The 21,908-nt window shown below is 37.5% G+C and overlaps 1 long non-coding RNA gene across 1 annotated transcript; it reads right to left on the bottom strand.

The window, feature by feature from the left end:
* Nucleotides 1–298: 298 nt before the first annotated feature.
* Nucleotides 299–21,682, bottom strand: LOC144373168 (uncharacterized). The gene is made up of 4 exons (XR_013432913.1): nt 21,496–21,682; nt 5,538–5,622; nt 5,017–5,058; nt 299–614 (listed from the first exon to the last, which is right to left on the bottom strand). It is a non-coding gene; the product is annotated as an uncharacterized LOC144373168 (long non-coding RNA).
* Nucleotides 21,683–21,908: the final 226 nt, after the last annotated feature.

Here is a 21,908-nt window from a genome sequence, read left to right as displayed (position 1 = left end):
GGTGACTATACTAAAAACCAATGAATTATGCACTTTAGTGAACTGTTTATGAATTATTTCTCAATTAAAAAAATTAACTCGTTTTCAATCTATGACTACTAAAGACAAATACTATTCTATAAATTCTGGAACCACATTATGGTGCCAAATTGAACAAAGAACAACAACAATAATAATAATAAAAGGACTGTGGTTTAAAATGGCTGGCAGTGAAGATCAGGAAGGTCTGTACCAGGGCATGGTGGCTTTCCAATCACAGGGCAAGAACAAAGGCAAGATCATGGAACACACTTGAATGAAGCTGATCAAAGACCTTTATTCTGGTCCTCATCATTCATTAAGCCACCTATGCAAATAATTTCTTCATCTCTGCCCCAAGCAGCAACAGCTGCATCCAGGGCTAAAGTGGAAGACAGACATAAGTAGTGAAAGACCTTATAAAGAAAAGTTATCAGGCAAGAGCTCTACTTATCCTGGCTCAAGTAAAGGTAGAGCAGGAAGATGTGCATATGTGCAGAGATTCTGTTCTTCAAAGCTGAGGCCTGCAGAGAGGCAAGATGAAGAATGCAGTGAAGGCTCAAAAACTGCCCAGCTCAGCAATCAATCCAAAGTACCTAAAAATACAAAGAGAAATATGTAAAGCAAGGTACCTTGAGAGCAGGATTAGTGTAACAAACTGAGCAAAGTTAAAAGAGAAAGGATGTTGGTACAAGCAGCAATTCTAATTTTGACGAATATCTATCCAAAAGCTCTTCAGGGAAAAATATGATACTAAAGAGGATGGGCAGTTAGAAATTAAGCATACCAATCTAGAGAATTAGAATTAGGTAGGTAAGGTTTAAAAAATTGTTGTGTAACTAAACATACAGGGAAACCATACAAGGAGTAAGTGACATAAAATAAAAGATAAGCTAAAAGAGTTTATAATCTTTTAGATAGTTCCAACTTAAGATGTGGGACTGAGCCCATAAATTTATATGCCCTGCCACCCAAAATTACATTCAAAAGAAAAAAAAAGGTTTAAAAAGATATAAATCTGCAAAAAGGAATAGGGGCCTATGAGCAGTTAACAGATTCCAACAACAACAACAACAAAAAAGTGAATTATCAAAATCTGCCTGAAGCAAGTTTTTAAATAGAGGAAAATGAGCCCAGAAAGAACACAGAGGGGGCTGCAGCTGAATAGGAATCCCATCTTCCTAGAACCATAGGGAGGATCTAGACTCAGTCAACAAGAATTATAAAAGACCAGAGAGGAAAATGAGATAATGACCCATGTTTCTCTATCACAAACTATTGCCCTCATATGTCCCTCTTAACTTTTTCTATGTGGTGAAGATATTTACACCTAACTTGGATGGGAGAATCACAGGGCTCTCTTCTAAAGAGCCAGACAGACAATCATTGGACACTAGGGCACCTCTACCAACACTGCTCCCACAACACAGCATTCTGTATACTGACCTTTGGAAGCCCCAGGTTAACATCTAACCACAACTCTGCTCATTCTAAAGCAAAGCTGCCAGGCAAAAACCATCCCCAGTGCACTACATACAGCTTCCAGTCTTCACATTCTATCATTCTTAAAAAGAATAAACATCACTGAGAATTTGAAGAAATCCTACACAAATAAAAGAGATCAAAATTTATTTTAAAAGTTCTAGCATAAAACAGATAACTCAAGGCAAAGAACATAGTAAAAACAAGCCAGAAACACCTCTAATTTAAAAAGATAATAGCCTGCTTTTGACAATGACAACATCTTGCTGAGATCAACTAATAAAGCTAAAATATATAAATATAAATATGGGCATGTATATATGTATACAAGTGTGTGTGTGTATGTGTATGTGTATGAGTATAAATGAGAGATCTTTTTTTAAGAGAGAGTGAGAGAGAGAGAGAGGGAGAGAGAGAGAGAGAGAATTTTTTATTAGTTATTTTTTATTTCTCGGCAGACACAACATCTTTGTTTGCATGTGGTGCTGAGGATCGAACCCGGGCTGCACGCATGCCAGGTGAGCACACTACCGCCTGAGCCACATCCCCAGCCCGAGAGAAGATCTTTAAGACATTAAAAAAACATCAAGAAAAGGCAAATTTAAAATCTAGAAAAGGCAGGGAACCAATCAATAGTCAAACCCCAAAGTCTGCCTGAGTGGGGAAGACTGGTAACCCACCCTTTTTTAAGCTAGAGTCCCATAATATTATACCCTCACAGTAACCAAAATTAAATCAGACTCCTCACAGACTTATAGCCCAGGGGTTACACCACCACTATGATGCAGGAAACTTCCAGTCTTAGATCTCATTAAGGATGTACTGTACTGATAATGTTCCTATGTGTCTTGGTGGAGCAAAGAAAAATGTTCTTTGGAGAAAGATATCACCATAAAATCTCAAATTATCTAACAAATAATTTTTTTCCAGTGCAATGACCACTATGTAAAGACAGTACCAAAAGAAAGAACGGATAAAAAGACAAACTCAAAAGTCTAGATATTGGATTGGACATACTACAAAGTAAGAACTTCAAAAGGCTTTGGATATTAGATGGGATATTACACATGATATACTCTATAATAAACAACTACATTCACCACTTAAATAAATGAAAGACAAGTTTCAGAGTATCCACAGAAAAACAAAGAGGTTTAAAGGAAATGAAAAGAACTGAAGAAAGAACCGAAAATTCCAAAACAAAAAATTACACAGATCACACCATACAAAGGCAAAAATAGGATTGGGCTTTTATGTATGTTTAGTGAAAATCCCAGAGAAAGTGCAGAGAAAGACCAAAGCAGAGTCAATGTCTAGAGAAACTGGCTGAGAATTTCCCAGAGCATATCCAAACTTCTGTCCATCAGAGTGAAATCTCAGAAAATCAAAGGCAAAGAGAAAATCTTAAAAAGGGATAAACTACCTTCAAAAGACAGACTGTGATTTCTCAACAGAAACAATGGAAGCCAAAAAAAATGGTAAGAGAACAGCTAGAATTCTGAATTTAGCAGTAAAATCTTTTTGTATTTCCATTTCCCCCTCAAAAAAAAAAAAAGAAAGAAAGAAAGAAAGAAAGAAAAGAGAAAGTTGAGAGTCAGCTACCAGTTACCTATATTAAAGAAAGCTCTAAAGGACTTATTTTGGGGAAAAGGATTACAAATGGAGGGTAAGAAATACAAAAAGATCAAAAATTGTAGTAAGCATGTGAATAAACTCATATATTGTCTGTATCATATATCAATAACAATGTCTGATGTGGGCTGATAAAGACACATGGCAATAACAGCATGTTAAGTTGAGGGATGAGGGTTTGTAAATGGCATTAATGGATTCTAAGATTCCATTTTGCTGAGGATGAGGGAAAAGATTCTAACTTTTGGCTTTGATAAATTAAGCATGCATATAGTAACTAGTGGACTAACCCTAAAAGGATAGATATATACGACTTCCCAACAGATGGAAGGGGAAAAAAAGGAATAATAATACAAAAGGCAACATAAAATAGGACAAATGAAAAGCAGGAAAAATAAGATAGGAGATTTAAGTCCATTGTTATCACTAATTAAATTAGGCATAAATGAACTAAGTGTTCCAGTTAAAGGCAAAGATTGTCAGTATGAATTTAATATCCCCAATTATACAGCGCTTACAAAGATATGGAAATGTAAAAACAAAAAGATGGGAAAAAACACATAAACACTAAAGAAAGCTGGCAAACTTTAATAATGAGACCAAATATATTTTAAGGCAAAAGAACATTATTAGAAGTAACAATGGTAAATTTTTAAATATTAAAAGTTGTATCATGAGCAATATATAATGATTTTAAATTTGTATATTCCTAATTCCAGTTTTAAATCTATAATGAAAAATAAATCCAGAACCATAAGTGAAAATATTCTTCAGTCATAGTAGGAGACATTAATACACAACTCTCATTAAGTGATTCAGTAAGCAGACAAAAGAAATTCAGTAAGAATATAGAAAACATAAACTATGCAATGAGACTTGACATTGCACCCAACAACTGGAGACTACACTTTTTCTTCATTAATAGGCACCCACACACAGAATACACCTACATACTGGATTATATAGTAACACATGAAACTAAAAAAATTATTTTTTAAAAAATAGGTTGAAAAAGAGGCTGAACAAACATCTACAAATTAAGAGATTACTCAAGATCTAGGCTTGAAGCTGGCCATGAAAAGGTATCTTCAAAGACATATAAAATACTACAACACAGGCCTAGTGTGATAAGGAGATGCAGAACATGGAATAAAAAGAATGAAATAAATGAAGAAAAGATTTCAGAAGGTAATGAACCTTAAAGGAGGTAATGAGAACACCTTGTTAGAGTGAAGGTGAGAATGAACTGAGGGCACATGGATTCTGAAAAGCTATTCAATCAGAACATATGGATTGAAGAGTAAGACTTAGGAATTCAGTAGAAGAAATAGCTGAGAAAGCAGTTAAAATGTGGTACTTCAAATATTTCCTATTTTAATGACAAGATTTAGTTAGTACATGAGTTAACCTAAAATTCCTAAGAAAAAAAAATAGTTACAAGAAGTACAGAATATCAATGCAAAGTAATCAGTACACACAGACTGCTAAAGAAGAAAATGGACAGAAGTAACCTTTTAAATGTTGGCAATTGTTCCTGATGGCTAACATTATGATGAGGGAACAAAATTTCTATTTATTTACATTTAGGGATGAAAAACACAAGCAGGTACAAAACTTTCCAATTCATCTGAGTCCACCATGTGTCTTCATATTCCCTCTCCCTTCTTTATGGTTAGAAGTTTGCCAGAAGTTCTAACTCCCCAAGGGAAACTGACTATAAATAGAGTTAGCAAGTTTGTTTTCACTGTCCTAATAGGAAGTAAGGAGAAGAAACTATCCCTGTACAAATAAGAGAGAACCAAACATTTGTTTATAAGAGCTGAACTTGCGTCATTAGCATGAAAAAAACAGGTGGAAATGATTTTCCACTGATAAAAAGCTTACCTTCCAGAAAAGCAAATTCAACGACAGCTTCTATCGCATTATCTGAAACACAAGGAAAAGGGACACTTGACTGTGGTCATTTGGACATCAGCTCCAAATTAGCACAATCCATACAATGAAGGAGATAAGGCTTTATACAAATTTAGGCATTTATAAAATATGTCCCTTGCTGTCTTGAGATCTATTTCTGTTCCACCACTAAATCTTACATACTGGCTGCCTAATAGAGTAAAGTCAAGTCCAGGCACATACTGTTCAATGAGAGGGGGAAATGTGAATCCTCCCACCATGTTGCTTTACTCTTGAATTTATTATCTTTGCTCTGAAAGTTATCAGAGAAGAGTTTGGCAATATAGCAGGGAGTACAAGATACAGTATATGAAAACTTCAGACATGTGCAAGGGTTAGCAGCTGGATAGAGGGTCAGAAATCAAACACCTGCTTTGCCTTCTCAACCTGCAAAGGGAAAGCTTAACCCAGCCCTCCATTGTCTACTGCCAGATACTATAGAGACACTCTACCCAAATCTCTCCTCTGAAGGGTTTTCCTCTTTCCTTGTTAAGCACAACAGTAGGCATCTTTTGCAATGGTCTCCACAAACAGTTCCTGTCAAAGAAATGAACAAATTAAAAAATCAATGGACTCCTGTTTTTGAAAGAAAAGAAGGTGAAGGGCTCAAGCAGGTGGGGAGGTTCTGAAACTTAAGACGGTACAGGACTTCACTAAGGTCATTCCAGTACCTCTTCCCCCAGAAGGCCACTACGTCCCTTCCCCCCTACTCATAAATCCACCGTGTTCCTTTATCGCAAGCGGTGCTGGCCCCTTCACCCACCGCCCCGACCCCACCCCACTAGGCTCCTGTCCTTCTTAGAACTGATCACAGTTATAATCCTGCATTTCCCTGTGTGATTATTAGAACGATGTTTGTCTCCTCCTCCTTCACCTCCAAATCAAAACCTCCATAAAGAAGATATTCCTGGGGCCTGGGGTTGGCTCAGTGGTAGAGCACTAGTCTAGCACATGTGAGGCCCTGAGTTCGATCCTCAGCACCACATAAAAATAAATTTAAAAATGAAGGTACAATACCTTTGTGTCCAACTACAACTAAAAAATTATAAAGAAAGAAGGTGTTCCCGCCTAATTTTGCTCATTGAGTCTTCAGTGTAGTACCGTAACTGGCACTTAGTAGGTGCTCAATACATATTTACTGGATGAATGAATCATTAACAGTGACTCACTTGGAATTGATGTCTCAAAAAAAAAGCCTGTTAGAATTGTTATTTGAAAATGTCTACCAAAAGCCTCTAGTAATTCCTATAATGGGTTCTGTCCTTCCCTCAATCCTTAGAATCACGCCCTTGAACGATTAATTTAGCATTTTCTTACTTATTTTGTTTACTTTGATGGAGGGGAAAGGTAAAAGCATGAAATAAAGAAAAATATCTTTTATAACTTAAAAAAAACAGAAAATAAGATAGATACTTGTAATGACACTTTTGGGTCATTTCCTTTGTTTGTTTAGTCTCCTTCTTTATATGAACAACAGACACAGTCAGAAGTTGAATTTGCCCCACACTCTCATCTGTGGAATCTGATTTTTGGAAAAGTTTATGAGCAACCAGGAGTAGCAATCATGAAGAGCCAAACACTATCTTAAATCACTTCCCAAAAATTCCGTTTTAGTTCAGTGGTCAAGAAGATTGGATTTTCTTATTCTCGAGAAATAATAGAATTATTGTGAAGTATATGTAGTATTTAAGAAGTGTTCAAAAGAGAGTAAGGAAGTAGTAAATGTCAAGTTGTGTGACATTTCAGTTATGAATTAAACTGATATGTAGAAATATTTACCACATAAACAGTGTTAAGTATCATTTATTACCCCACCAGTGCTTATAATTAGGAGCACTTTTTATGTTAAGCTTAATTCCAAGAGGTTTATTATGATTATTTTTGAACAAATTTAACTTTGAAATTGTTCTTGTAGAATATCTATCCAAGCTCTTTCATCCCATCATGGGCATGACATGTAGACTAAGGCCATGAAATTCAGGGACTTGTGAACCACAGCTATGATCACTTTGCCCAGCATTGGAAGCTCCTAAGAGGCTGAGAGAATGCTGGTGGCATGCATCAATACAAGTCCACAAATAACACTCTGGTCACTTGGAAGAGCAGTATGAAGTTTTATCTCCTGAAAAATAACCAGAATTTCTCTGTCAATATTCTGTAGATCCTTGGTGAAGCAGACAAGAGTCAATGCTGCTGAAACAATAGTTGCCATCTTTGATGGATGCAGCCAGTCTACCACAAAGTTTTGGGGAGAAGAAATCTCATGAAGCATCCAGTAATTGTGAAGGTTCTTAAACAGAAGACCTAAGGAGGAGTTCAAGGATATGGGACAGCCTCTGTTCTAGTGATCAAATAGAGGTAGGATTCATTAAACATTACAAGTTCTTTTCAGAAAGAGAGAAAGGAGAGAAGGAGAAAGTTTTCCAGGGAAGGAGAGAGAAAGGAGAAAAACTATAAATAAGCAGTAAATTTATTCCTACTGTGAATCAGGCCTGACTTCCCACTAACATTATTTTTAGAAGTTGGATTTATTGGTCTCATGCTGATACAATTCAATAATTTTCTATAAGGGCATGACACCTGGTTCAAATCTTTCAAAATCTTGTTCAAAATCTTTCTTCTGATTCAATCTGTAGTAAGAAGCCATCCATCTCTATTATACACAAATGCAGCATTCTCAAAGAGAACTTTGAAATTCATTCCTTTACTAGTTCCTGCCCTCTAGAGTAGAGGACTAGGACCAAATGGAACTCAAGCAGACATTAGGAGTAAGGGCTGGGTAGCAATTTTGTATCAGGCAGTCAATCATTTGTACACTATTGTGATAGCTTCAAATTATGTCCATAAATTTTTTGACACTCCTATTTCAAAAAGTGGAGTCTGAAATCCCTCTCCTCAAGTGTATGCTGGACTCCATGACTAACTTTAAAAAAAAAAATAGATAATATGAAGAAGTGACCTGTATGCCCTTCAAGATTAGATCATAAAAGACATAGTGCACAAGAAGACTACAAGAGCTAATATATGAGTTCAGCAAGGTTACAAGATTCAGGATCAATATGAAAAATCAATTGTATTTTTAAACAACAGAAATGAACAGTCCAAAATTTAAGAAAATAATTCTATGTATAATCACATCAAATGAAAAAATAATTTTAAAAAATGAATTTAACCAATCAAGTGCAAAATCTGCATACTAATCTTTTATAGTTAGGAATTTAAAGAACATCAAATTAGCTTGGAAGATACCCTGTGTTCATAAATTGGAAGGCAATACTGTATAAACTGATCTAAGATTCAGTACAATCTCTATCAAAATCCCTGCTTGCTGTTTTCACAGAAATTGACAATCTTATCCTAAAATCCATATGTAAATGCAAGGAAACTAGAAAAGCCAAAACAATTTTGAAGAGGAAGAACAAAGTTAGAGGATTCACACATGTCAATTTCAAAACTCACTACAAAGCTATAGTAATAAAGACTGAGCAGTACTGGCTTAAGGACAAGCATATAGATGAATGAAATGAAAATGAAAACCCAGAAATAAACTTATACATTTATGATTAATTGACTTTCAACAAGGGCACCAAGACAATTCGATGAGCAATGCATAATCTTTTCAACAAACTGTGCTAGGGCAGCTGAATAACCAAATACAAAAGAATGAAATTGGGTTCTTATCCTACATCATATACAAAAAATTAACTCAAAATGAATCAAAGAATTGAAAAGAAGACAACAACTATAAAACTCTCAGAAGAAAACATGGATATAAATTTTATGACTTTGTATTTAGCAAAGAACCCTTAGACAAAAGCATCAAAAGCATGAGAAACAAGAAAAACCAGATAAATTGGACTTCATTAAAATTTTTAAATTTGTGCTTCAATGAAGCTATTAAAAGGATAAAAAGACAAAATATTTGAAAAATCATATATTTAATAAAGGACTTATACCTAGAATAGGATATTGGTGAAAAATAAACAGCTAATACAATAATAGATTTTAAAAAACCCAGTTTAAGAATGGGCACAGGACTTGTACAGACATTTCTCCAAAGAAGATATACAATTAAAAAATGCTGAATATCATTATTATTTAGAAAAGGAAAATACAAGTCAAAACCACAATGAAATACCACTTCTCACTAAGATGGCTATAACATCAATGAAAGAGAGAGAGAGAGAGAGAGAGAGAGAGAGAGAGAGAGAGAGAGAGGAGAGAGGAGAGAGAGAAAGACAAAAAGTATTGGTGAGTATATTGAGAAATTGGAAACCTTGCATATTTCTGGTCATATTTTCTGGTAGTGCAGCTACTTTGGAAAATAGATGGGCAATATCTTTAAAAGTTTAACAGAGTTACCATATGACCAATCAATTCCATCCCTAGGTATATGCCCAAGAAAACTGAAAACATATGTCTGAGTAAAAACTTGTACACAGATATTCTTAGCAACATTCTTTATAATGTACAAAAGTAGAAACAGCCCAAATGTCCATGAACTTATGAACAGATAAACTAAGTGTGACCTATTCATACAACATAATATTGTTAGGCCATAAAAAGGAATAAAGCACTGATACAAGTTGCGAAATGGATGAATCTTGAGAACATGCTAAATGAAAGAAACCAGACACAGAAGACCACATATCATAGGCAAACTCATTAAAATAAAAAGTAGATTGATGGTTGCCAGGTGCTGTGGGGAGGGAAAAATGAGAAGTGACTGTCAGTGGATATGGAGTTTCTCTGAGGGATAATGAAAATATGCAAAAATTAGTGGTAATTATTGCACAACCTTGTAAATATACTAAAGGCCACTGAGTTTACACTTTAAAAGCATGAATGTTGTGATATGTAAATTCTATTTCAAAATTTTAAAAACTATTTTTTTAAAAGGCACTACTGATTTCCTTTCTCTCCTCACCTCCCGCTTTCCTTCCTCCCTCCTTTCCTCCCTTCCTCATCTATCAATCACTGTAGGAGAAATTAGCTGTCATATTAAGGACACTCAAATGGCACTATTTGACATATGTGTGAAAAATTGAAGCCTCCCATAGGTAAGCAGCAAGAGAACTGAACCTTTGAGATAACATCCATGAGAACGAGCTGTCTTAGAAATGTATCCTCAAACCCTCACTGACTAAGACAACTGTATTAGGAAGGACTAAGATCTTTACTGCAATATCATGAGAGACCCTGAGTCAGAACTACCCAGTTAAGCCACTCCCAAATTGTGAACTCATAGAAACTGTAAGATGATACATACATGTTGATTGTTTTAAACTACTAAGCCTGGGGACAATTGTCATGCAGCAATAGATAATTAACACATAACCAAGAAACCCACTCTTTCAGGCACTATGCTAGCCATTGAGGATCCATCAGTAAGTAAAAGTAGATACAATCCCTGCCTTTGTATAGCTTAAAATATAACACATATGGTAGATATTAATCAAATAAGTACAGAAGTGTGTCATTACAAACTGCTATATATGACAAAAGAAAACCCCAGGTTGTCATAAGAAGATGATCCCAATTTATATTATTATTCTGGAAGGTATTATTCAAAGACTACTCATTTTCCAATTCACCTGTCATCTACCCATCAGGGTCAGAGAGAATGCTTTGAATAGGTCCTAGACCAGGTCTACTGATGCTGCCCATTGAGCAGATAGCAAACCTGCCCTACCACTCCGAGACTGCATTCAGAAGAGTTCACACCATAGAACTTGTAGTTTGTGTCTTTATGAGGGAGCGAGACTGCATTCAGAAGAGTTCACACCATAAAACTTGTAGTTTGTGTCTTTATGAGGGAGCTACCCACCAACAGCTGACCAGTACAAGGAGGAATTTTAGGCAATTCATAGTATCAGCCAGTCATGCTCTGGCACACCAAGACTAATATTTATCAGTGTCAAGCAGTGGAGACAGCAGGTGTTTTTTTATACTTGAATGTAGCATTCTACCCATTCAGAAAATTAGAAAGTGGCTATCCAAGGCCCCATAAGGTCAGAAGTACCATTAATTCTGATGTTCTCTCTCCTATAATATCTCTCTATATGTATTCACCTTGTCTTTACTACTTCCCTAGCTCTGACCAAGGCCCAGTTCTCCATGCCATGTGTACATGCCTCAATAACCAAGACACAGAATTGAAATAAATGGTGAAATGTGATGTAAGGAGAGTGGCCTCCCACTAGCACTGTGGTCACTCCAACACTTGATTATAATGGAAACTAACTGTTCTAAAGTGCATTCATGGGAACTTTTCCCCAACTTCCAATATAAAAACTCAAAATATACCTAGATTTATACCTGAGACAACCAGGAAAAATCCAAGCCAAGCTCTCTCGAGAAAGATGTCTGGGGAATGGGTGATGCTATTCAGCAGACACTCCATCACCAGCTCACAAACAAGAGTAGGCAAATTTCTTAATCCTCTCACCACCCCCCACACACAAAGATTTGTTCCAGACACTTATAAGTTTTATTTCATCTCCATGAACCCAAATTTCTAGTTTTCTGCACTTATATGACTATTCTTTTTATTCAGTTCTTTGACACTTAAAACTCTGCTGAAATTCTTAGAACCCAGATATTCTATAAGACCTAAGGAAATAATCGGATTCCTTAATAAAATAAAATAAAAAATTTTCAATAAGTACTATATTATTCATTACTATAACAAAATACCGAGATAAGTAAACTTTATTTTTTAAATAAAAAGAAGTTTATTGAGTCTCACAGTTTTAGTATATTGAAAGTCCAAACAGGATAGAGCAGGTGAGGGAACCCCCTTGGTCCTATCACCTCATGGCAGATGGCAATGGTGGAACTATGTGCAAGATGGAGAAATCACAGTGTCAAACAGGAAGCCAGAGAGGTTAATTGGGCCAGGCTCAGGCTTTTATCACAGCCCTCTAGAGGGAACTAACCAGAGCCCCACAAGAAATACCTCAATCCCTTCTAAGAGCATACCTCCACTGACTTTCCTCCAGGCTCCATCTCTTAAAAGTTTATACCATTTTCTGTGACCAGCACCTTGGAGATCAAACCTCCAACACATGACCTTTTGGGACACACACACAAACCACATCCATGTAGCAAGTGCATAATGATGAAAAAAAACTAAAGATTAAGATTATAAATACTATTGAACAGAAATTACTTTCTTGTTCCTTTCTCGCTAATGAGCAATAATCAAGTTGGTATACTTCCTATATGACATGAAATTCCACTGCTGTAACAGAGAATTTGAATTGAGGATGCCTGTACTACCTTCAGTTCAGGAAATAGATCAATTTTTCCACCACCTTTCTCTGTTCGAACTTCCTGCAAAATCTGCATTCCCACGGCCCACAGGCCATGATGTTATTTGTTTTTCAGTTGGCACCAAACTCAGCTGTAAGCACTGAAATAATGTGGTGGAATAAATATATATTTATTTATTTCAGATTATCTTCAAAGCAAAACCCTAAAACTTAAAAATTCTCATGGAATATTCATTCCCTCAAAAACATATCTATAGACCTAGTTTGAGAAACACACTTCAAGAACACAACTGGGTCACCACCAAGACATTTTTTAAGCATAGTATATTACCAAGGCCTTGGGAGCATCTGGGGGAACACAACAACAGTCCTGTGATAAAGTCTGTTAATCTGATTTACAGAATCCTGTTCATCCATCTGCAGCTTAAAGCCACTTCCTGGCTGTTTTCCTGCCTGACCCCAAGTCAAACCTCTCATCCAGCACCAGGTACGAGCTCCCAAAGGCTGATGCAAGGGTTGATCTTACCCTTCAGAGGAAACCCTTGTCCAGGGCAGAGACAAGAGGATTACCCAGCAGCCTCAGCAGAATCATGTTCATCATACCATGTGCAGCAGTGCAGGACTCCACAACTCTCTGTGCTGGCTCTTTCCTCTGGCCTTCAGTGTTTCATTGCCTTGAGAAAGAACTCTCTTGCCAGCTTTAATCATGAACAAATTCACAGCTTTGCTATAACATTAGCTCAAGGATTACAAACATAATTTCCTCCCCTAATTGCCGGATATGACTGTACCAGTGCCACCAAACTCCCTCTTTTCCTCCCACTCCACCCCACCCAACTATGAGGCAAGATGCTGCAGAAAGTTCTAGTAGTTCAGCCAGGTCATTGGAAGATATACATTTTATTTCCCTAGGCCTAAAGTTCTACAAGTAACAAATTAAAGGAATTTTAGTGAAAGGAATTCCAGTTTTGAAAAAGCAGGTGAATGAGCTGGGTTCTTCTTCAACCATGGTTTCTTCTTTATGGATTTGGTCAAAGGCCTTCTTCACAATCTTCTATCTATGGTGCCCTTTCCCTGTCCTCTTATATTGGTATGGTCAAAGCTAGATAAAATTCTATGCAGAAATAAAGTTAGTAAAGAGAAAGTGCCAACAACAAAATTATACCATTATCAATGACAATAAGATAAAATAGCAGAAAGGATACTAATAAGCAGAATAGATATAAAGAATAAATAATATAAAAAATGAAAGATTAAAAATCATAGGTTTAAAAGTCAGACTAGGTAAATAAAATAATAAATAGATAAATTGAATACACTAGAAAGACATAAATGAATAATGTATTAAAAGAAAGAAAAGTTAAATATAGTCAAAATTAGAGAAGGCAGGATTGGTGATATAGCTGAGTGGTAGAACAGTTGCCCAACGTATGTGAAGCCCTGACTTCAATCCCCAACACTACAATTAAAAAACAAAAAAGTGGAGAACACAAAGGCCAGCATCTTCTAATAGGGCAAACTGGGTGGGTCCCTTGATCTACTTATACTGAAGTTTCCTCACTTTTTCCAGTGCTAGTAAAGACAACTCCTGAGGACTGTTCTCTTGTGAAGTCGCCCCAAGTTAGCACACTGCAGTACAAAAAATATCAGGGCAACAAGGATCTCACCATTCAGCTTAAGCTGCCTCGTACTTCTAAACAGCTCTTAGTCCACAATTAAGAAACTTTGCATCAAGCACTAAGTTGCTCCAGTTGGCTTTGCAACATAGCCCCTACAGGTATACAAACCCATTGTCAAACTGGATGGTTTCTCCATAACCAGAGCACATGCCTGCCATGGCCCATTAACTGTGCTTTTTAGCCTGGGCCACCTCGCTGTGGAATGGCCTTGTGTACTGCCTCTACCCCTCCTGCTGCTCTGGGCTGCTCAGTTAATTCACAAAATGGTAAGTGAAAGGAAAGCAAGAAACCAGGAGACAGGCGAGAAATGAAAGATGGAGACCAGGTGGAGATACACACCAGAGTTTATTGGTTAGAGCTGACAAATAAAGGCACATCTCTTCATAGCCAAAGAGAGGCAAAACAGGCTTGAGGATTGGGACTTTTATGGGTCAGGCTCAGGGGTCCCGGCGGGTCCTAACGCAGGTGGTTGATGGGTTGGGTTGGTATGAGGGAGTGGTGAGCTTTTCTCAGAAAGAACCTTAGGCAGAAAAATGAAATTTTCTTAAAATGGTGACTGTCCTTTAAGATGGCCATCCAGATGCTAAGGAAGAACCTTACAGTAATATCCAGGCTTCTGGTCAAATTCAGGTTCTCTATTTCCCTATCGCTCTTGAAAGGAAAGTGACCACAGCACTTGGAGCAACCAAAAGATCTTTATTGCAGCAGTGCAACAAAGAGAAAAAAAAGAAGGAGAGAGAGAGAGAGAGAGAGAGAGAGAGAGAGAGAGAGAGAGAGAGAGAGAGAACGGAAGGGGAGAGATGAAGAGGGAGAGAGCAAGAGCAAGAGAGAGACAGAGAGCACATGCAAGAGAGACAAAGAGAGCAAGAGAGAGGGGGGGCTGGCAGGAGGGAGTTTTTATAGCCCAAATCTAATGGGGCCTCTGGGTCTGCAAGCTGCCTTGTTGGCCCAGGATGGGTTAAGTGTTCAACCTTGAGCGGGGTTGAATGTTCAGACTTGAGGCAAATAGGTGATAAAGGACCAGATGGAGGGGGATTTGAGTGCGTGGGGTATCTTGCAGCCAACATCTGTTCAGCCTGTCCTGCAGACAACACAGTTCAGCCTGCTCTGCATCCAACAGCTCTAGCAATGGAAACAGAGATTTCTTTTACTTGGCATTTAATAAACACTCAAATCCTGGTGAGTCACTGCCTGCCGGCTTCAGCCTGGTGAAAAAAGACTAGAGAGTAGGCAGTCTCCCAGGGGCAGCAGGACAAAATTTCACTTCCACACTGTTTTTACATTTTCACATTTTACATATGTTCTCAGAACTGAAAAGACTAGGAAGGAGTTAAATGGAAGACTTTGAAATTCATGGAGGCAGAACCTAAGTGTTGTTTGTTCCATCTTCCCATTTCATCACCCAAATAAAGACTCCATCCCTGCAGTCACTTCTGACCCCTGGACTCCAGTGCAAGGGCAATGCTCAGGCCTGCAGCTGAGGATGGGGGTGGGAGGTAGACTGAAAGAGGGAGGGAGAGAGAGATCCTTGAGGAAGGGTTACACAAGGCTATTAACAATTGTGATTATTTCAGGGGCCCGAGGGAAGAAACAGGGTGGGGGGGGCAGGAATAATTAACTTTTTATTTGCTGATCTTAGTATTATTTCTCCCATTACAATAAAAAAATATTGCTCTCATAATTTGAAAAGTAATAATAAAATTATCTGAAAAAGAAAGAAATTTTTTTGTCATTATAAGACTGCTGAGGAAGAAGAAATGTTTTACAAAGAGGAACTGGGAGTGTGAATATTCATTTACATACTGAAATACATACCCATTGAATCAATATGCATAAACACATATCCTTTCTTTCCAGACCAGACCAGATTCTGCAGAGTGTTGATATTTCAAGTTATCATTCTAAGGGCAAACATTGTCTGAGTCTGCCAGATAGCTACTTCAGCAGGCAGAGATCTGTACAAACTTCTTTGATGTGGAGCCCTGAGATAACAGAGTGTCTTGGAAGCAAATTATTTCTACTACCCCTGAAGACTTAAAGACACTGTCTCACACTTTTCTTTTTTTTCTTTCTTTTTTTATTGTTAGTTGTTCAAAACATTGCAAAGCTCTTGACATATCATATTTCATACATTTGATTCAAGTAGATTATGAACTCCCATTTTTACCCCATATACAGATTGCAGAATCACATCGGTTACACATCCACGTTTTTACATACTGTCATACTAGTGTCTGATGTATTCTGCTGCCTTTCCTATCCTCTACTATCCCCCTTCCCCTCCCCTCCCCTCCCCTCTCTCTACCCCATCTATCGTAACTCATTTCTCTCTCTTGTTTTTTTCCCTTTCCTCTCACTTCTTCTTATATGTAATTTTGTATAACAAAGAGGGTCTCCTTCTATTTCCATGCAATTTTTCTTCTCTCTCCCTTTCCCTCCCACCTCTCATCCCTGTTTAATGGTAATCTTCTTCTCATACTCTTCCTCCCTGCTCTGTTCTTAGTTGCCCTCCTTATATCAAATAAGACATTTGGCATTTGTTTTTAGGGATTGGCTAGCTTCACTTAGCATAATCTGCTCTAATGCCATCCATTTCCCTGCAAATGCCATGAATTTGTCATTTTTTAGTGCTGAGTAATAGTCCATTGTGTGTCACACTTTTCTAAGACAGAGCCAGCAATACTGAATGGATTAGTCACTATGAACTCTCTGTGCCAGGGTGTGAGAGAGAGAGCAGTGTTTGGAAGTATAGTAGAAATTCTATAATTAATGAATATATTGAAATAGGAATTCTCTCAGCATTAATCTTACTCCAGTTCTAACTTCTTAAGATATAACTCTAAGGAGATGGTATTTCTTTTTAAAATTTCTTTAAAGATGACCCCATGGAAGTGGGAAAATTAATTATTCAAAATAATTAACATTTTAAGAAAAATTGGCCCAAATTTTTCCAACATCATAAATACCACCTCTATCAAAATAGTCTATAAAAACACTTTGAGTGTCATAGTCCTGTCCCAACTCTCAGCCAAAAACCCAAATTTCAGATGAGAGGGAAGATTTTGTGGGTCCTGGTATCGTATGGGGGAAAGAGGGTCAATGGAGACAACAAAGCTGTACACGTGTGAAGACCACAGCACCAAACAGAGACCTGGCAAGGTAATGGAGCTGGAGAAGAGGGAAGAACTCCTGGCACAGAAGTACTAGACTTTACCTAGCAAACCCTATAGTTAGCATTAGGAAAATTTTCCTTTTAGGAGACATTGGCTTCCCTGGGAGTTAACCTTGATGGTTGACTCTGATCTTGGACTTGAGTGAACCTCAATAGCTAAATTCACTTCTTGTTTTGACTTTGCTTTAGGTTCTGGTAGAACTGCTTAATAGCTACTTCTAACATTTCAGCCTTGGCTCCTGAATGGCTTCTCACTGCTGGTCACAACAATCGACCTGCCCTTCACCTACCCACCCATCACTTCACCTGTGGCACCTGCTTAAATTCTTACTCTACATGCCAAGAAACATCCCCTGCTGATCTTCCCCACTGTCTTGCATTTTAAAGATATTCAGACTTTGATAAGGGCAATCAAAGTAGTATACACATAAATCACGTATTGGTGGGCAGGAATAGAAGTTACTCTTTGCTCTTCCCTCCAGCTCCTCCACAGCCTTTTTCTGGGCAAGTTACTTTCAATTATGTTGAGAGCCACAGCTGAAGGGGCCCCAGCAAATTTCCAGCTGCCAGCAAACTTCCAGCTGTCAGCTGATGATTGGCTCACAGTGGCCCCAGCAAACTTCCGGCTGCCAGTTGATTGGCTCCTCTGCAGTGATGCTCATTGGGCTGTTTCCCCTCCCTTTCAGACCAAGAAGCTGCTCATTGGGGACTTTGTTTTGGCTCCGCCCACACGACCCAGACAATTGGCCTCAAGAGCAGGAGTGGGGGGTGGGTTGAGAGGCTTGTGGGAAGCCCCGGTGGTGGCAGGTGGGCTCTGAGGGAATTCTGAAGAGCTGGGGTGGTGTGGCGTGTGTTCTAAAAATAAAGTTCATTTCTGCTTGATAAGTGGCTCGTGAATTGTGCCTAGCACAATTCTCTTTCTTTTTCCAGAAATCCCAGCAGTCTTCGACTGTACCTTGGTTGCTCAAGACTTCCCCAAAACATGAAGTTCCTTGAGTCAGAGATGCTACTCTATTTTTTGTGTGTGCTCCCACAGCACCCAACAGATGATTTCAAAGTAGTTGTTCAATAAATGCTTACTGATTGGTTGGCCATGATTGATTCAGAACTCAAATATTCTTTAGTCATTCATCATGCATAAAAACATAAGTGTAACATTTGAATATCAATGATAAGATATGCTGAAAAATTGTGATATGAATGAATTATTTATCAAATTAATGAGATTTTCTGGACATAGCTGAGTTGTCTTATAGAATGTCCTGCATAATGGATTATATTATATATATTTTAATTAAATACTACTTTATCATACATAATCAGTTTAATTTCCTGCCTGTACAAATAATACTCTTTGTGACTGTTCTTATTTTAGAAAGGATTAATTGAAGAATACCATGTATATAACAAAGAACATAAATTATATTTTTGTACACTTATTTTTGAGACCTCAATAAATTATCACAAATGGATCACACCTGTGTAACCAACACATACACACACACACACACACACACACACACACACACACACACACATCAAGAAGTCTTAGGAAGCCTCAGAAAGCCTACCTCACAGCCCCTCTTCTTCCACATAAACTCTTACCCTGACTCTACCACTAAGAATTTACTTTATATAAACAGAATGATGCAGTGTGTGTTCTGTTGAGTTTACATTGTGTTATAATCATTTGCAGTTCCTGTTTTCTTTTCTATTTCCCTCCCCACTGGCTTCTCACAGAAGATCCATGTCTGACTTGGTTGTTTATCTGCCAGGTGCCTAGACTAGCCCCTGGCCTCTGGCAGCTACTCAGTATTGTCATTAAATAACTGAACAAATGAAACCTTACACATATTTTCAGTGATTGGGCCAATTTTAAAACTCAGAGATTCTCAACTTAATAAAAGAGGTAAAAGGCCTCTACAATGAAAACTACAGAAGGCTAAAGAAAGAAATCAAAGAAGACCTTAGAAGATGAAAAACTCTTTCTTGTTTTTGGATAGGTAGAGTTGATATTGTCAAAATGACAATACTACCAACAGCACTATACAGATTTAATGCAATTCCAATCAATTCCCAATGACATTCCTCATAGAAATAGAAAAGGAAATCATGAAATTCATCTGGAAAAATCAAAGACCCAAAATAGCCAAAGCAATCCTTAGCAAGAAGAGTGAAGCAGGTGATATCACAACACCAGACCTTAAACTATACTACAGAGCAACAGTAACAAAAATGGCATGGTATTGGCACCAAAATAGATTGGTAGACCAATGGTACAGAATAGAGGGCACAGAGAAAAAACCTACATAAATACAGTTATCTCATACTAGATAAAGGCTCCAAAAATATGTATTGGAGAAAAGACAGCCTCTTCATAAAATGGTGCTGGGAAAACTGGAAATCAATATGCAGCAAAATTAAATTAAGCCCCTATCTCTCACCATGCAAAAAATTCAACTCAAAGTGGATCAAGGACCTATGAATTATAGCAGAGACCCTGCACCTAATAGAATAAAAAGTAAGACCAAATCTTCATCATGTTGGATTAGGCCTCAGTTTTCTTAACAAGACTCCTAAAGCATAAGAAATAAAATGAAGAGCTGATAAATGGGATGGATTCAAACTAAAAAGAAACAATCAGTGAGGTGAAGAGAGAGTATACAGAATGGGAGCAAATTTCTACCACATGCACATCAGATAGAGCACTAATACCCAGGAATATAAAGAACTCAACAAACTTAACACTGAAAAACTAAATAACTCAAACAATAAATGGGCTAAGGAACTAAACAGACCCTTCTCAGAAGAAGATATACAATTGATCAACAAATATATGAAAAAATGTTCAACATCCCTAGCAATTAGAGAAATGCAAATAAAAACTACTCTAAGATTTCATCCCACTCCAGTCCAATGTCATTTATCAAGAATACAAGCAACAATAAATTTTGGTGAGGATGTGGGGGGCTCTTAAATTACTGGTGGGACTGCAAATTGGTGCAACCAATCTGGAAAGCAGTATGGAGATTCCTCAGAAAACTTTCAATGGAATCACCATTTGACCCAGCTATCCCATTCCTTGGTTTATACCCAAAGGACTTTAAAAAAACACACTATATAGGGATACAGCCACATCCATGTTTATAGCAGCACAATTCACAACAGCTACATTGTGAAACTAACCTAAATGCCCTTCAACAGATGAATGGATAAAGAAATTATATACACAATGGAATATTACTCTGCATTAAAAGAGAATAAAATCATGGCATTTGCAGGTAAGTGGATGGAGTTGGAGAATATTATGCTAAGTGAAATAAGCCAATCCCCAAAAAACAAAGACCAAATGTTTTCTCTGATAAGTGAATGCTGATCCATAATGGGGGTGGGGGGAAGCATGGGAGGAATGGAGAAACTTTGGATAGGGCAAAGAGGAGGGAGAAAAAGGGAGGGGGGCACAGGGGTAGTAAATATGGTGGAATAAGATGAACATCATTACCCTAGGTACATGTATGAACACACAAATGGTGTGACTCTACTTTGTGTACAATCAGAGAAATAAAAAGTTGTGCTTCATTTGTGTATTGTGAATCAAAATGCATTCTGCTGTCAAGTATAACTAATTAGAACAAATTAATAAATACATAAATAATAATAAAAACAAAATTAAAAACTCAGAGATTCTTACTCTAAACCAATGACTTTGTCTTTTGCTTTTGTAAAAAATTGTGTATAAACAGTCCCATCTGCTTCATGCAAGAAACTCTGGAGAATCTGGAGAGCTTTTTTTTAATATAAATTTTCTTCTACCTATTTTAACTTTATTTTGTTTATTTTTATGTGGTGCTGAGGATAGAACACAATGCCTCATGTGTGCAAGGCAAGCACTTTACTGCTGAGCCACAGCCACAGCCCTGGAGAGTTTTGATGACCATTCCATTCTTAAAATAGTTGAAGCCCTTATGGGCTCCATAAAGCTGGCTAGTACAAACCCACAAATACTTTAAGTTCAGATTCAGAGCCATATGTGAGTTGTATGAGATGATTTTCAGGTACCTATTTGTAAAAGTTGGTATTTTAGTCAGCTTCTGTCACTGTGAGGAAAATATCTATTGAAGAAAGCCCTCTGCAGACAGAGCCCCAGACAATGGTTTTGAATTATTTTTGCCATTAGAAAGAATATTTATGAAGTAAAAATGGTAGTTCACTGCCATTAAACATTTGAGCCATCCAGTTCCCTTGATCTGGATTTCATGCTCATGAGCAACTTTCTGATATTTACCTTCCTTAGAGGTCTGTCTTCAGTGGAAGATGATGTGAGAAGAGACAAGCATTCCAGACAGAGAGGCAGTTCCAGTCCTCTTTTGAATCAACAAATTGGCATGCTGGTTTCATGCATCAGCTCTTCATGCTTAATTAAAGCTGAGAGATGGATCTGCACACAGTCTTCTGAAAATCCAGTTCTTAAACCTGCAAGGCCCTGGACAGAAGTGGTGCAACCCTGTGAGGTCTCTCAGAGATGCCAAATACTCATCCTCTGATGTACCTCACCTTGCCTTTAGCAAAAAAAAAAAAATCCTCTAGCTTTATATCTATCTGCTGACTCTGAGAGCATTGATTATGAGGAACCAGATGTGGGTTGGCAAATCCCTGATCCTGATTAGAGAAAGAACACTAGACAGCAGAGGATAATAC

Source organism: Ictidomys tridecemlineatus, unplaced genomic scaffold (assembly GCF_052094955.1).
Source record: "Ictidomys tridecemlineatus isolate mIctTri1 unplaced genomic scaffold, mIctTri1.hap1 Scaffold_280, whole genome shotgun sequence".
Classification (NCBI taxonomy): domain Eukaryota; kingdom Metazoa; phylum Chordata; class Mammalia; order Rodentia; family Sciuridae; genus Ictidomys; species Ictidomys tridecemlineatus.
The sequence above is the reverse complement of the archived record's forward strand: the minus strand, read 5'-3'. Positions and strand labels throughout refer to the sequence as shown.